At 42.6% G+C, this 17,267-nt stretch overlaps 1 pseudogene; it reads right to left on the reverse strand.

The window, feature by feature from the left end:
• Nucleotides 1-12,572: 12,572 nt before the first annotated feature.
• Nucleotides 12,573-16,524, reverse strand: LOC118983841 (succinate--CoA ligase [ADP-forming] subunit beta, mitochondrial-like; annotated as a pseudogene).
• Nucleotides 16,525-17,267: the final 743 nt, after the last annotated feature.

The following is a 17,267-nucleotide window of genomic DNA, read 5'->3' on the forward strand; positions in this document are numbered from 1 at the left end:
CTCCTTCCTCTTTTCTCACTGGGTAATAAACAACTTAAGGGCAGAAATAAAACAGGATTTATTGTTCATTACCCACTGTGTCAAGTATGATGCCTTGTGTAAAGTAGGTAGCCATAAAATGCTAGTTGAATTTACTTGTATGTCTTCATAACACATATACTATGAACTCACATTGCATCTGTGAAATAGAAAGTTGACTAGTCTGTGAAAAACTCTGTTATAATAGTTAATCATCACTGAACTGTTATTATTTGCCAGGCACTGTTCTAAGTGCCTATACACATTCATTTCTTTAACGTTTACAAAAACATTATGAGTAGATATCATGTTAGTTTCCATTTGAAAGATGAGAAACTGAAAAAGCAGATATGTCAATAAACCAAAATCGAGAAGAGAATAAGTGTCCGAGCAGAACATGGATTTGGCAGTCAGGGTCTACAACACGTCCTTTATCATCATGTTAATGCTTCTAACAGTCTAAACATGTCCTGGGAAACTAATTAAGGCACTGAGATTCATCAGTACTTCATAGTCTAGGATTTAAGTCAGATGTAAGACATGACATGGAAGAAATATACTTCCCCTGAATATGTATTATCCCGAATGTACAAAATATACATTTAATTAATTTCCATTTCTGCTTCCTTGGCTATAGGAAAGGAGTCTCTAGTCTTCCTTCAAATGGTTTGAGGGTTGCTATAGAAACTGCTTTTTTTTTAAGCTTGCAAGATGGCTTTTTTAGCTTGTGAGACATTCAGCTGTAGCAATAGTAGAACGCCAGAGTCCTACCAACAATGTCAACACAAAGGAGTGGCTTGGGACAGTCTTCAACTTTTTTCCAATGCTATCCATCTTCTTCTCTCCCTACTCCCTCAAACCAATTAAAACACAGAATCCAAATAAAATTATTGTACTTGCTATGCAAATGTTGTTTTAAGACAAATCCCTAAGTCCCTGCTCCCCCATAACCCGCTTGCATCCCCTGAGATACTGTTAAGTATGGGTCTGACCTATCCAACACTGTGGGGAAGAACTATTTCTTAGAAGACCCTTCTTTCCTGGTTACTGCCTTCTCTTAGGACTTTTTCCTAAGGTAAAGGCTAAGGCTAATGAAAAAGACTTTAGTGATATTCAGAAAATCAGGAATGCAGAGTTTTCTGGAAAGAAAGGGGGAAAAAATATTAAAGTTTTGGTAAGGCAATGGAAACTCATGCCTGTTCATTCTGTGATCGATGGCCTCTCACTGTGCAGCTCCTGGTATCCATCAAGCACTTAGTAAATGCTGAATAAATGTAAGGGGTCCCCAGTCCTTTGGGAGATAAATGTGTGAAGGAAAGATATAGAAATTATCCTAAGGCTATTTCCTGGATGATTTCAGCCACAGCAATTCCTAACTCCATTTGCATATATTATCAGACCTGTTCAACCAACATCTAAGGTCATGTTTTGCAGTTGTTTTCAATTTCTTTTACTTTGTGGTCAAGCATGATAATCATGCACAGATACATGCATTTATTTCTATGTAGGTTTATATACTGTGTCTCCAAGTAGACGTGAAGATACTTGCGAAGCTATCCCCCTTCTCATTGTTCTTTTTGCATATTCTTTTGTTACTAACATGGTGCAAGGAACATTACAAAGGTCAGTAGCATTCATTTAGTAGATGATGGATGCAGAGAGGTGGACGGCTTCCTGAATAGTCTTGTTCTTGCACTGGATACCATTTTGTCACTCAAGTGAAGAGATTTCCACAGAAACCGTCCATTCACTGTCACTCAAAAAGAAAAGAGACAGAGGGAGGGAGGACTGATTCACCCAAAGTAACCCAAAGGACAGTTACTTTGAGAATTTGGATCATATTTTTTTACTGTGAATTATTAGTCTTTAGCTCATTTTTGAGTCACTGCATGGTCAATTTTTGACAGTCAATGTCTAAGGGATATAAATTTTTGGAGGCTTTCTGGGAATTTAAATAGTTAAAGACTGGAACTATACTTGTCTTGCAGAGAAAAATTAAATATAAAGTTTAGAGATAATAATCTTGGACAAACAAAAGCTGGCTTTGGTTATAAGTACAAAATGAATGGTGATGTTGAAGAAGATAATATTGATGGCAATGAAGATGATGGCAATATTAAGGTTATAATACCTAAATATAAATGCTCCTCTAGAGAAGAATTTCCATTTTTAGTTGAAAAGAATTTTGACCAAGACACATAAATTTTTGGACTTCTGGTCAAGATGGCAAAGTAGGAAGACATGGTATGCCTCCTCGCACAACCACATCAAAATTACAACTAAAATATAGAACAGCCATCACTCAGAACCATCAGAAATCAAATTGAATGGAAGTCTGACAACCATGGAATTAAAGAAACTACATCCATCCAGGCTGGTGGGAGGGGCACAGACGCTGAACAGGCTGTCCCATATCCACATTGGTAGATAAAAATTTGGGAGGAATATCTCAGGAGCAAGGAATCCCAGCTCCACACCAGACCTCCCAGCCCAGGGTTCCAGCGGCAGGCAGATAAGTCCCCACAACTTCTGGCTGTGAGAACCAGTGGAAATTAAGTCGGTGGAAGAAACTGCTGGAGCCCAAGCAGCTCCTCTTAAAGAACCCACACATGGACTCACCTACTCAGACTCACTCCCTCTGAGCTCCAGCACCAGGGTAGCAGCTTGAAAGGCACCAGTGCCATCAAGGGAGGAACTGAAGTGCCTGGCATCAAGGTGAGCAGAAGTCATTGTCCTAAACCTTTTTCTAAACCCTCCCCCACAAAAAGCTGCAAGCTGGTGCCATAACTAAAACTCTATCAACATGGCTAACACTGAGCCACCTTAGAGATCCCCAGAGACTCCGCCCCTCACAATTCATGGGCCCACCCAAGCTGCTTTTCTATATGAATGATCAGTCTTGGCTCATGCCTCACAATTTCTTAAACCCTCTCAAACAAGCAACAGCTGACCTCAGTGAGCCCCAGGCCTGGCACTAGCAGCAAGCCAGCCTACATTCACAGCTTGGCTTCATCTGGGAATCTTCAAGCCCAGCACAAGTAGCAGCCATCTCAGATTGCTTTGTATCTCAGGCAGGGTGGCCTCAGGCAAAATACAGATGGGGACTGACCTTGAACTACACCATCCAGGAAATCCCAGAGCCCGCACACCCAGTGGACAGCTACAGACCACACTGGAACACCATCACCCGGCCCCTGCATTGCTGATGATCCACAGGGGGTGGATATTTGTGGAAAGTATTCACAGACAATCCTTGCAGCTGACTGGCCTGGGTAAGTCCCTCCCACTTGTCTGCCCAAAGGAAACAAGTCTCAACCACAAGAGGAAGGGGTACTCAGCCAACAAGAAGGATGTACCTTGAATATCTAGCTTGGGTGATAGGGGAAGTTGTGCCACTGGAAACTACATATGCCTGCTACATTAGGCACACTACCAAAACCTGTAGTCAAAAAAGCTCTACCTAATACACAGCAACAAATACAGGGAGATTGTCAAAATGAGGACATAAAGAAATATGGCCTAAATGTAAGAACAGATCGAAATTCAGGAAGAGCTAAATTAAATGGAGATAAGCAATCTATCAGATGCAGAGTTCAAAACACTGGTTATAAGGATGCTCAAGGAACTCAATGAGGACCTCAACAGCATAAAAAAGATCCAGTCAGAAATGAAGGGTATGGTATTTGAAATACAGAACAATTTACAATAAAACAACAGTAGAAACACAATGAGATACCACTTTACACTGGTGAGAATGGCTATCATAAACAAAGCAATAAACAACAAATGTTGGAGAGGGTGTGGGGAAAAGAGGACGCTGGTCCACTGTTGGTGGGATTGTAGACTGGTACAACCATTACGGAAAACAGTATGGAATTTTCTCAGAAAACTAAAATTGGACCTGTCCTTTGACCCAGCAATTCCACTGCTAGGATTGTATCCTAAGAACCCTAAAACACCAATCCCAAAGAACACATGCACCCCAATGTTCAAAGCAGCACAATTTACAATAGCCAAGAGTTGGAAGCAACCAAGGTGCCCATCAGTAAATGAATGGATCCAAAAACTATGGTACATATACACAATGGAATTCTATGCTGCAGAAAGAAAGAAGGAGGACTTCCGACAAGATGGAGGCATAGGTGGAAACACTGTGCCTTCTCCCACAACCAAGTTTGAATACAACAAAGGTTTGGAGAAACAAAGACACAACCAAAGGACAGAAAATTGAATTCTACGGAAGTCCAACCATTCAACAGGGACGGTAAGAGGGGCAGAGCCAGCAGCGAGCAGGGTCGGGCAGGACAGGGCCCCCGACCCAGGCGCGCAGGCAGACCGGAACCAGTTGGGGTGCGGGGCAGACCGCGGGCGCATATTCGCGCACAGTGAGACAGACCACGATGGCCCCAGGGGGCGAGGGCTGACGGCAGTGGCACACTCACGTGCAGTGGGACGAAACGCGTGGGCCCGGTGACAGCATCAACTGCTGCACCAGTGAGGGCTGTGGCGGCAGGTGGCGGACAGGACCCCATAGTCCCTCTTTGACCCCGCCCCCACATACAGCGTCACAACCCAGCTACTTAGTTGCCCTGTTCTAGTGAACATTTTAGGGCTCTGATCCTGCTATGGAACAGGCACGAACAACCCGAAAAATGGCACAAGAAGAACTCAAAGTCCCAGAGCCAATAACTCTAAGCGACCAAGAGATTGCAAGCCTCTCAGATGCACACTTCAAGATACTGTTTATCAGGATGCTCACAGAACTGGTTGATTATTGTCACAAATTAGAGGAACAAAGTCACAAATTAGAGGAACATATGAAGGCTAAACTAATTGAAATGAAGGGAGATGCACAGGAAACCAATAGTGATGGAAAGGAAACGGGGACACAAATCAATGGAATGGACCAGAAGGAAGAACGAAACATCCGACCAGAAAGGAATGAAGAAATGAGAATTCAAAAAAAATGAGGAGAGGCTTAGGAACCTCCAGGACATCTTTAAACGTTCCAACATCCGGATTATAGGGGTACCAGAAGGGGGAAAGAAACAGCCACGAGTGGAAAACGTATTTCAACAAATAATAAAGGAGAACTTCCCCAGTCTGGCAAAGGAAATAGACTTCCAGGAAATCCAGGAAGCTCAGAGACTCCCAAAGAAGTTGGACCCAAGGAGGAACACACCAAGGCACATCATAATTACATTAGCCAAGACTAAAATGAAGGAGAGAATCCTAGAAGCAGCAAGAGATAAGGGGACAGTCACCTACAAAGGAGTACCCATCAGACTGTCAGCGGATTTCTCAAAAGAGACCTTCCAGGCAAGAAGGGGCTGGAAAGAAGTATTCCAAGTCATGAAATCCAAAGACCTACAGCCAAGATTGCTTTATCCAGCAAAACTTTCATTTAGAATGGAAGGACAGATAAAGTGCTTCTCAGATAAGGTCAAGTTCAAGGAGTTCATCAGCACCAAGCCCTTATTATATGAAATGCTAAAGGGACTTATCTAAGAAAAAGAAGATAAAAAATATTAACAGTGAAAGGACAGCAAACACACAGTTATTAACAACCACACCTAAAACAAAAGCAAACCAAGAGGACAGATAGATCAGGAGTGGAACCATAGAAATGAAGAACACATGGAGGGTTAGAAACAGGGAGGCGGGAGGAGGAGAAGGTGGGGGAAGGCACAGAAAATAGCATAGATGGTAGGTATAAAATAGATAGGGGGGAGGGCAAGAATAGTGGGGGAAATATAGAATCCAAAGAACTTGAGACACGTGGTTATAAACTAAGGGGGGGAGAATGGTGGGGAAGGGAGGGTGCGGGTGGAGGGGACTGAAGGGGGGGAATAGAACAACTGTAATGGTATAATCAATAAAATATATTAAAAAAAAAAAAGAAAGAAGGAGCTCCTACCTTTTGCAACAGCATGGATAGAACTGGAAAACATTATGCTGAGTGAAATAAGCCAGGTGTTGAAGGACAAATACCATATGATCTCACCGTTAACAGGAAGCTAAACAACAAAACAAACAAGCAAGCAAAATATAACCAAAGACACTGAAATAGAGAACAGGCTGACAGTGACCAGAAGGGAGGGAATTTCAGGGGAAATAGGGGAGGGATTTAGAGGAACATATATAAAGGATACATGGACAATAACTGAGAAGGGTGGAAATGGAAGGGAGGGGGGAGCATGGGGGGATGGGATAGGATGGGAGTAATAGACAGAATACTGTACTTAAAAAATAATTAAATAAATTTTAAAAAGAAACACTACTATAATTAAATAAATAAATAAATATGATAAAAAATTAAAAATAATTTTAAAAACAGTAGAGTGGATGAAGCCAGTAATGAAATCAATGATTTGGAACATAAGGAAGTAAAAAACAACCAATCAGAAGAAGATGAAGAAAAAGAATTTAAAAATGAGGATAATATAAGCAGCCTCTGGGACAACTTCACGAGGTCAAACATTCACACACTGGGGTGCCAGAAGGCAAAGAGAAAGAGTAAGAAATTGAAAATCTATTTGAAAAAATAATGAACAAAAACTTCCCTAATTTGTGAAGAAAATAGACATGCACATCCAAGGAAGCAAAGAAAGTCCCAAACTAGAGGGATGCAAAGAGGCCCACTCCAAGACACATCATAATTAAAATGCTAACAGTTGAAGAGAAACTCTTAAAATATGCAAGAGGAAAGCAGTTAGTTACCTACAGGGAATTTCCCATAAGACTCTCAGCTGATTTCTCAAAAGAAAATTTGCTGGTTAGAAGGAATTGGCAAAAAGTACTTAAAGTCATGAAAAGCAGGGACCTACAGCCAAAATTGCTCTACCCAGCAAAGCTATCATTTGGAATCAAAGGACAGGTAAAGAGCTTCCCAGACAAGAAAAAACTAAAGGAGTTCATCATCATAGTACCATTGTTACATGAAATGTTAAAGGGCTCATTGAAGAAAAAGAAGATCAAAACTATAGACGATAAAGTGGCAATAAATATACATCGATCAAAAATTGAATCTATAAAACAAGCTAAGTGAACAAGAATAACAGAGATAGAGCCGTGGATACAGAGAGCATTTTGATGGTTGCCAGATAGGAGGGGAATGTGAGGGAATGGGTGAGGAGTTGAGGAAATTAAGAAGTACAAATGGGTAGTTACAGAATAGCCACAGGGGTGTGAAGTACAGTATAGAAAATTAAGTAGCCCAAGAACTTATATACTTGACTCATATACATGAATAATAGTGGGGGGACTTCTGACCAAGATGGAGGCATAGGTAGACACACTGTGCCTCCTTGCACAACCAAATTTAAGGACAACAAAAATTTAGAAAGAAAAAAACAACCAGAACTGACAGAAAATTGAACTGTACAGAAGACCAACAACCATTCATCCAGACCAATAAAATAGGCAGAGGTGGCGACTGGCGGAGAGGGGTCAAGGCAGGAAAAAGTGGTGGCTGGTGGACCCCGGGCATGGGGAAGAAACAGGCAGACCCAGTGAGGCACACAAGGTGGCTGGCTTACTGTGGACACACATTTTGCACACAGATAAACCAGGTGAAAAATGGACAGGGAGACCCAGGGTTAGTATGCAATCCAGGGCCCCAGTGCCAGAAAATAAAGCCTAACATCACTGATTGAAAATACTTGTGGGGGCTGAGGTGCAGGAAAAGACTCCCAACCCCACAGGAGAATTTGCTGGAGAGACACACAGGGTCCTAGAACATCCACAAGCCCACAAGCCTTAGAACCAGCACCAGAAGGGACCAACTTGCTTGTGGGAAGTGGCAGAAGGGATTGAAACACAAGAGAGAACTGAACAAGTGCCATTGCCCCTCTCTGACCCCGCCCCCACATACAACATCACAACCCAGCCACTGGGTTGTCCTGCCCTGGTGAACACCTAAGGCTCTCCACCCCTCATTTGTAACAGGCGTGACCAGACCCCCTTCCCCGCAAAGAAAAAGCCTCAAATGGAAGAACAGATCAAAGCCCCAGAGCCAATACTTCTAAGCAACCAAGAGATAGCCAACTTATCAGATGCAAAATTCAAAGCACTGGTAATCAGGATGCTCACAGAATGGTTGATTTTGGTCACAAATTAGATGAAAAAATGAAGGCTACACTAAGTGAAAGGAAGGAAAATGCACAGGGAACAAATAGTGATGGAAACAAAACTAGGACTCAAATCAATGGAGTGAACCAGAAAGAAGAAAGAAACAACCAACCAGAAAAAAATGAAGAAACAAGAATTCAAAAAAATAAGGAGAGGCTTAGGAACCTCCAGGACATCTTTAAACATTCCAACATCTGAATTATAGGGGTACCAAAGGGGGAAGAGGAAGAGCAACAGGTGGAAAACTTATTTGAAAAAATAATAAAGGAGAACTTCCCCAATCTGGCAAAGGAAATAGACTTCCAGGAAGCTCAGACAGTCCCAAACAAGTTGGACCCAAGAAGGAACACAACGCACATCATAATTACATTACCCAAGATTAAAATGAAGGAGAGAATCTTAAAGGCAGCAAGAGAAAAGGAGACAATTACCTAAAAAAGAGTGCCCATAAGACCGTCAGGCAATTTCTCAAAAGAAACTTTGTAGGCAAGAAGGGGCTGGAAAGAAGTATTCCAAGTCAGGAAAGACAAGGACCTCCATCCAAGATTGTTCTATCCAGCAAAGCTTTCATTTAGAATGGAAGGGCATATAAAGTGCTTCTCAGACAAGGTCAATTTGAAGGAGTTCATCACCACCAAGCCCTAATTATATGAAATGTTAAAGAGACTGATCTAAGAAAAAGAAGATAAAAAACATGTTTAGTAAAATGACAGCAAAGTCACAATTATTAACAACCACACCTAAAACAAAAACAAAAGCAAACAACTAGAACAGGAACAGAACCACAGACATGGAGATCACATGGAGGGTTAGCAACAGGGGAGTGGGAGGAAGAGAGAGGGGGAAAATGTACAGAGAATAAGTAGCATAGATGGTAGGTAGAAAATAGACAGGGTGAGGGCAAGAATAGTATGGAAAATGTAGAAGCTAAAGAACTTATGACCCATGGAAATGAACTAAAGGGGGGGGAATGTGGGTGGGAGGGGGTGTACAAGGTGGAGCAGAATAAAGGGGGGGAAATGGGACAACTGAATAGCATAATTAATAAAATATTTTTTTAAAAAAATAGTGCGGGACTCTCTTAGGGAATAGGGGCTGCTGAGTGGAGGGGAACAAAGAGGAAAAATTGGTACAACTTTTATAGCATAATCAATAAAACGTAATTTTTAAAAAGAATTAACAAAGCAGGTGTGACTGCTATTTTATGAAGTGGGAGCTTGCAAGGTTGGCCCTCGGCTGGCACCTGGGAACTTAGATTTGGGACAGTTCCAACATTTCCTAAATGATAAGTATGGCTCTCTGTGCTTAGGCTGTTTGTGCAAACAATATGGTTCAGGCTGAACACCTGCTTTCCTTCTGGTAGATGGGAATCTGGGCCAAGTGGGAGGGTGCTCGCATGAACAGCCCCTGATAAAACCCACAGGCTCTGAATCTCTAATGAGTTTCCCTGGTTGGCAACATTTCCCATGTGTTGTCACAACTCCTTTCCTGGGAAATTAAGTATGTGCTGTGGGGGTCCCCCAGCTTGCTCCTGGATTCCCCCAGACCTTACCCAATGAACCTGTTCCCTGTGATCTTGCTTTGCATCCTTTTGCTGTGATTAATCCTAGCCATGAGTCCTGTGAGTTGTGAAAACAACAACAAAAAAGACATAAATTTTCTTGCACAGAAAAAAAACAATGTAGATGCAAAATTCTCTACATTGTTTTTATTTCATGATTTTTAATTTGGGATGGCATTTGTTGTTATTGTTGTTTTCTCTGTGGTAGATTTTTACTATAAAGCATCATCTTAGAATGTCTTTGCTTTGGGAGAAAATTAAAATAAGATTCCATTTTAGATTATCAGTTTGAAAGTCATAGGTAAACCAGGGAAGGGTAGCCAGTGATCTCAGAAGCCTTCACTGCACCCAGACCAGCAATGGCCTGGGAACCAGACAAGGTGGGAAAGTCAGGGGAAGCAGAAAGACGTGTCTGAACACTCTGTGTCAGAAAGCAAACTTAAAGTCTACACCCCAAGGGCAATCATATTGCCTATGAGAGAAAAACAAGCTAGCAAATCAGATAGCGCTGATTTCTATTTTCAGATAAATGACAATCTCACTAGAAAGCAATTGTTTTAAATGGAATAAAAATATATAAAAATGAATGGGCAGTAAATTAAACTAGTGCATCTGGAAGAACTCCATGGGGATCCATTTAAGACAACATTCTATGTAAAAAATAACTTTTATATATTCTATTTATTTACACAGAATATGTAAATTGTTTACATAATATGATTTCTATAATAATATGATTACGTTATAAATTGTATATATTGTTTTTACACAGGATGTTAATATGCTATATATTACATATGTGAAGAATTCTAAGATACACACACCATATGTGTGTGTATACGAGTACTCTAAGACCCTCTGTAAAAGAGAAACAAACTGAGCACCGTAGTCATACGTCCTACAAAAACAATGTGAGACATTTAAAATTGGACTTGCCATTTCTCTGGCAGGAGAAGAAATTTCGCCAAGTAACTACTGAAAAGAATAAATGGGCACAATGCATACATAGAGTAGGACAAAAGTAGGTCTATGGTTGTCCGTATGTAAAATAATATAATGATTAGTAAAACAGAAATGAACAACTGAGTCTAGGAGCTTCACTGGAAGGAGAGAGAGAAAGGAGAAGCCAGGTGAAAGGCAGACCCTGTGCACACGAGCAGTAAAAACGTGTACTGATGTGTATTGCCGAGCTTCTCTCCTGACGTGGCCCTGAGTCGGGGTGGGGAGGGCGGTCTGCAAGGCGCAGGGTGTGCCAGACAGGCCCCCAGCCCCATTCTGCGGCAACCTCTGCTTCGGGGCCCCTGGACTAGAGAGACCATGACCCAGAGACCCCCACACCTCTGGGTCTTTCCGAAAGATCCTCTGTTTGGATCTTTTTTTTTCTTTTTTCCTTTCCACATCAGGAGACTTTTTTTCCATTTTTTAAATATATTTTCTTGATTATGTTATTACAGTTGTCCTATTTCCCCTGTTCATTCCCCTCCACCCTGCACACCCTCTCCCTCCCACATTCCCCCCCTTTAGTTCATGTCCGTGTGTCTTAAGTTCTTTAGCTTTTACATTTCCCATGCTATTCTTACTCTCCCCCTGTCTATTTTCTACCTACCATCTATGCTACTTATTCTCTGTACCTTCCCCCCTCTCTCCTCCTCCCACTCCCCTGTTGCTAACCCTCCATGTGATCTCCATTTCTGTGGTTCTGTTCCTGTTCTAGTTGTTTTCTTAGTTTGTTTCTATTTTAGGTGTGGTTGTTAGTAATTGTGAGTTTGCTGTCATTTTAGTATACATGTTTTTATCTTCTTTTTCTTAGATAAGTCCCTTTAACATTTCATATAATAAGGTGATTATTACATGAATAATGGTGATGATGAACTCTGTGAATTTGATCTTATCTGAGAAGCACTTTACCTGTCCTTCCATTCTAAATGAAAGCTTTGCTGGATAGAGCAACTTTGGATGTAGGTCCTTGTCTTTCATGACTTGGAATACTTCTTTCCAATGCCTTCTTACCTGTAAGGTCTCTTTTGAGAAATCCGCTGAGTCTGATGGGCACTCCTTTGTAGGTGAATGTCCCCTTATCTCTTGCTGCTTCTAGGATTCTCTCCTTCATTTTAATCTTGGCTAATGTAATTATGATGTGCCTTGGTGTGTTACTCCTTGGGTAGTTACAGGAAAGAAGACTTTTATTAACCAAGATTGAGATTGTCTGCCAAGTTCTTGGCAAATATACCATCACTGGACACAAACCTACAGGTCCTTCTCCATACCATAGGCTCATGAGGATTTGCAGCTCTTGGTGTTCTGTAATGATGAAAACCATGCTCAGATCATGAGGTTACTTCACTAAAATATCGAAAAGAATATTCTGAGGAGTGTTTGAAAGCTTTGTCTATAAATAGTGATTGATCTATTTAGTGAGTTAGTTGGCATTAAAGATAAATACTCCTTCCATAAAACATTGTTTTATTACATCACTCTATGAATGAGGCTAGGAATTAGATACAATATTTCTAACACTAAAGAATAAAGCTTTATATTCACATTTGATTTTTTCGTAGGACTCATTAATGAAGAATGTTGTACCCAACAATGGTAAACTAGCATGTGGCCAATCACATTCTGTAGGAGTGACCAAGAAGGCTGCAGCAAAGGTAACCAGGTAACCTTATTACACATTCTTCAAACAAACAACCCATTCTCAACAACAGAAGTAAATGCAGACCAAATGATTTTAAAAGTCGTTATCCCTAGATGGCAATATCACGCTCATATACTGAAGAGAAAAGGAACAATAACACAGAACACAGTACTTTTACTAATCATCACACATTTAGAACATTCGGCCGGCCACTGTATTCTCAGATCACACTGGCAACTGAAATTTCACATCCACCTGGGTTTGTCTGGCCAAGGTCACTATTTCAGAAAGCTTGACAACCATTTTAGCAGCTTCGTCCAAGTCATCACCAGAAAGGACTCTCAGCCCACCGTCCATGATCAGCGCCTTAGCGTCATCCACTCATGCAGCTTGTAACCATGCCACAACAGGTATTTCCATTCCCAAATCCTCTATTGCCATGACTATGCCCTGTGCAGTAACACCACACTGCAGGATTCCTCCAAAAATGATGACCAGAACAGCCAGGACCTTTTTATCAGAAGTGATAAGCTTAAACGCTTCTGTGACTTGGTGGACTGGAGCACCACCACCGACATCGAGAAAGGTGGCTGGCATCCCTCCATGAAGTTTCATGATGTCCACTGTGGCCATAGCCAAACGAGCACCCTTCACGAGAATATCCATGCGCCCATCAAGGCCAGTGTAGTGGATAATGCCTTAGCTGCATCTCTGTCCCTTCCAGCTTCCTGGGTCCAGTCCTGGAGACCAAAGATTTTCTTCTGGTGATAAGTCGAATTAGAATAAAAATTGTGTTCCATTTCCATCCATGATGTTGCAAAGGGTAGGAGCTCCTTCTTCCTTTCTGTAGCATAGAAAGCATTATGCTGAGCGAAATAAGCCAGGCGGTGAAAGACAAATACCATATGATATCACCGTTAACAGGAATCTAAACAACAAAAAACAAGCAAGCAAAATATGACCAAAGACACTGAAATACGGAACAGAATGACAGGGACCAGAGGGGAGAGGGGAGAGAATCACAGGGGAAAAGGGGAAGGACTCACATGAACAAGTATAAAGGACACATGGACAATAACTAAGGTGGGGGTGGAAATGGGAGGGAGGTGGGGAGCACTGGGGGGGGTGGGCAGGGCTGGGAATATAAGGCAGAAACTGTACTTGAACAAGAATTAAATAAATAGAATCAAAATTGATCCTTGCATCCATTCACAGCATGGCTCCATCTGAATCCTCTGCCATTGGATTTAGTCCTATTATAGCTACATCATATTTCAGAAAAAGGTGGTAAAGCTTAACCATGTTTTCTGCTGCAGAATCCACAGCATTAGGTGGAATCCCATCTACTGTGCAAGCCAGACAGCTTGTTCCTTACTGATACCTTCTGCAACATCAATACGTTCTTCAACTACGGCTTCAGGAGTCTCTGCAGCAACACCTTCCACGTTGACACCACCTGGAGAACCTCCTCTCCACACAGGACCTTGAAATGACCTTCCCATTGTCATTGCAAAGCACCCTTCTCTCCTGGGATACCTATGCTCACAAACCAATACTTGATTGCAAATTCTGCCCTTTTCTCCTGTGTGCTTGGTAAACAACTTTTTCGCAGTCATTTGTGAGGAAACAGCTTTTGCTTCTTCTGGAGAAAAAAAAAAGTATTTCATTGCTCCTCTGAGACCACTTTCAAAGGTTCCTTTTCATTACCACCAGCTCAACCCTGTGCCTTTATCACAACCTCTATCGAACCTGATTTTTTGGCAATTACACAGGCTTCGTCTGGTGACTTAGACAGGTGTGCTTTGGGAATGGCGACTCCAGCTTCTCGCAACAACTCCGTGCTCACATCCTCAGGTGGTGAGAGTTTCTTTTCTTGGTGCTGATGTGCTCGGAGTCCACGGTTGTTAAACCAGAACTTCCCAGAACCTGGGTGGAGGCCTGCAGTGCCCTCCAGGGCAGCTGGCTCCTCTCTATGTGGATATTTAATCCTGTTTTGCTTCTCGTCCACCCAACCGCCCTAGACTATATTTCATCTCTGTAGTTTCATGGCACAGCCTGCTTCTCTTTGCCCCAGCAGACTCTTCTGATCTCTGGACCCTACCCTCATTCATTCAGAGTTGTTGTACCAGCTTGATGCACCCAGCCACTAGTTACCTCTCTATCACTCACTCCCAGTCTCCTTGGCCCACAGTAACTACCAATAAAATGCTACGTTATGCGGTGGAAGGAAGTGTTGGAGCCCGAGAGAGCTGCACACACACCTCTTCTTCCGCAGACAGCTGCACGACTCGTAGCAAGGCCTTTTCACCTGAGTTTCAGGTTTCGTCCTAGCAGAGTTATTATATGGATTTACAATAATGTTAGCAAACCTGATTCATCGGCATATCACATTTGCTCAGAAGCTGTGGTTATTATTATCTGAATTCCAGGCTTCGCATTTCATTCTATCCTACTGTTTTGTTGCTTCTGATCCTCTTTGAGACTAAGAAAAAAGATAAGTCTTACTTTTCATTAATTCATTTCTTCAAAAATTATTTTACTAGATGCCTGTGTGGTGGACACTGGAAATGTAGCAAGAAACAACAGAGATATATAGCACAGTGCCTGCCTTCATCAATCCATTAACTGAGTCAAAAATTCAAATGAATTATTATATATTCTGCTAATATTATGGAAATAAGTCTATGGGGGAAAAAGTACAGAGTGTCCTGCCCTATTCTAGGGAAAGGGTCGGTCATAGAAAATCCTAAGAAAAACTCCTTAAAACTGAGGCCTACATCATGAAGAGGATGACTTATTCAAGCAAAGAGAGTAGAAAGTAATCTCACAAGAGGAGAGAACAATGGGTGAGAAGGCCAGGAAGCGGAATAGATTTGCCACATTTGAGGACCAGGAGAGAGAAGTAGAATGCTCAGGGGGAAGAGTCCTTATGAAACATATAAATAGTAAATGGGTCCATTTCCAAGTCTTTGAATGAGTCAGTGAGCCCAGGAGCAAGGAATCCTTAGGATAGCACACTAGTACCAGGTTTGTTTGGGGTTTTTTGTTTGTTTTTGCTTTGTTTGGGGGTTTTTAAGCCCAGAATTGAGCTGTAGGCAGTAAATGTCACAGCAATGCAGGGAACACGGTGTCTCCTGGAGAATTCCTGCCCTGTAAATCTATCTCAGCCTGTTTCAGAGACACTTTAAGGTAGTACCTAACAGCTAAATAACGTTCAGCCATCATGTGTCAGTCAAACTCATGATCTCCCAGCCACAGAACCTTTCCCCCCGTCTAGGCTTGTAACAGGGTGCAGCCAGGAGGGGGCCCCCCAAAAAGGGATTTGGAATGGGGTCCAGAACTCAAGGTGACCAGGAAATATTAGAAAGACATGTAAGATGTCCTCACCACCCCACCCCCCCAGAGAAAGGGACAAATGGAGCAGGGCCATTGAGAGTTGTTTTGCATAGCAAGTTTTGCAGCTAACCTCTGGAATGGTATTTAACATATCCATAACCTTTAACCGGTTTCGTAGATGTGTTAAATAGCTGTGGCCAAGTTTTGAGCCAGGGAGCAGGGAGTGGCTTTACCCAGGATGTAACTGGGGAGCAGGTCCCCTGAGTTACAGCACCTGCGTGAGAGCTTGGAGTAGATTGGCTCCAAGCCATGGGGCCATGCCTGCCCAGACTCACTATGGCAATCCAGTAAAGCTGAGAGGATATGGGAGTCCTGGAGGTGTAACTGATTGTGGGAGGAGTCGGAAATGGGGCTGCAAAGGAGGACTGGTGCAGGGATTTAAACACAGACGCAGCAGCCATTGAGAGGAGAGAGCCATGAGGTTTTAGGCCATGCAGAGTTAGGGCCCCCTCTTGCCCAGGTGAAAGGGAGAAGCACATGGTTTTAGCAGAGTGAGGACCCCCTCTTGGCGGGATGAAAGAGAGGGCCATGCAGCTTTGCCAGAATGGGAACCCCTGCAGCCAGGTGAAGAAGAAAGCCACACACTCTTGGTGGAGAGTGGACCCCTGCAGCTTTGGTAGATGAGGCCCACTCGGCTTTTGGGTGCTCCCTTTGGCCACGTGGCCTGGGAAGCAGGAGAGACTTGGCCTGGAAAATGGGTACAAAGAATTCTTGCCAGTGGACCGTGAGAAGGTGCCGAGTGACTTTTGATTAATTGGAGATCCTACCTGGACAGCGACATGGCTGATGGTGCCAGCAGCCTGAAACATGGACATGTGCCTCTTTTCCTGAGATACGGTACCCCGAATTAGGGCAGGGGGGAAGGAAGCACTGTGGGTGTCTGTGCTTATCCTAAAGGGCTTTGATATTTTAATGGAGACATTGGGTCATTACTTTAAGTCTGTATAGCTTTGAATAAACCCTTCCTTTCCTTTTCACAAATCTCTGGCATTGAGAGATGTCTTTTCTCTGGCGGCAGACAGACGAGCCTAGTAGGTATTAGTATACCATCCTTAGGAGGGGCCCCTGTTTTCTGTAACAGTTTTTGGCATCCCTGATCAGGCCAAATATTGCCACCGCACCCCCTTCCACCTTGGACCTCTGTTCGGTAACAGGGTCCCAGACAGACGTTCCTAAACCTCGTGTAACACTTTACAACACTGACTGCAAACACCCACTTATTTATGTTTGTTCCCAGGTGAGCTGGGACCGTGCCATTCCAGTGCCTAGAACAGAGAAACACAAACAAAACTCTATTGATTGTCTTCCATGCCTGGGATATCCTCCCCCTCTGACTTCCTTGTTGTAAATCACTTATCTTGCAGACGAAGAGATGGCCTTTCAGCATCTTTCCTCAAAATGTTACTCGTCACTGTCACCCATCCACCTGTATTGTACTTGTCTCTTTTCTATTCTCTGGAACATCAGACACAAACCTCCATGAAAGGGTCACAATCTCTTTCATTCACTATGCCCCTAAGATCA

Source organism: Sturnira hondurensis, unplaced genomic scaffold (genome assembly GCF_014824575.4).
Source record: "Sturnira hondurensis isolate 20B ecotype Veracruz unplaced genomic scaffold, ASM1482457v3 Scaffold0000022, whole genome shotgun sequence".
NCBI classification, from domain to species: domain Eukaryota; kingdom Metazoa; phylum Chordata; class Mammalia; order Chiroptera; family Phyllostomidae; genus Sturnira; species Sturnira hondurensis.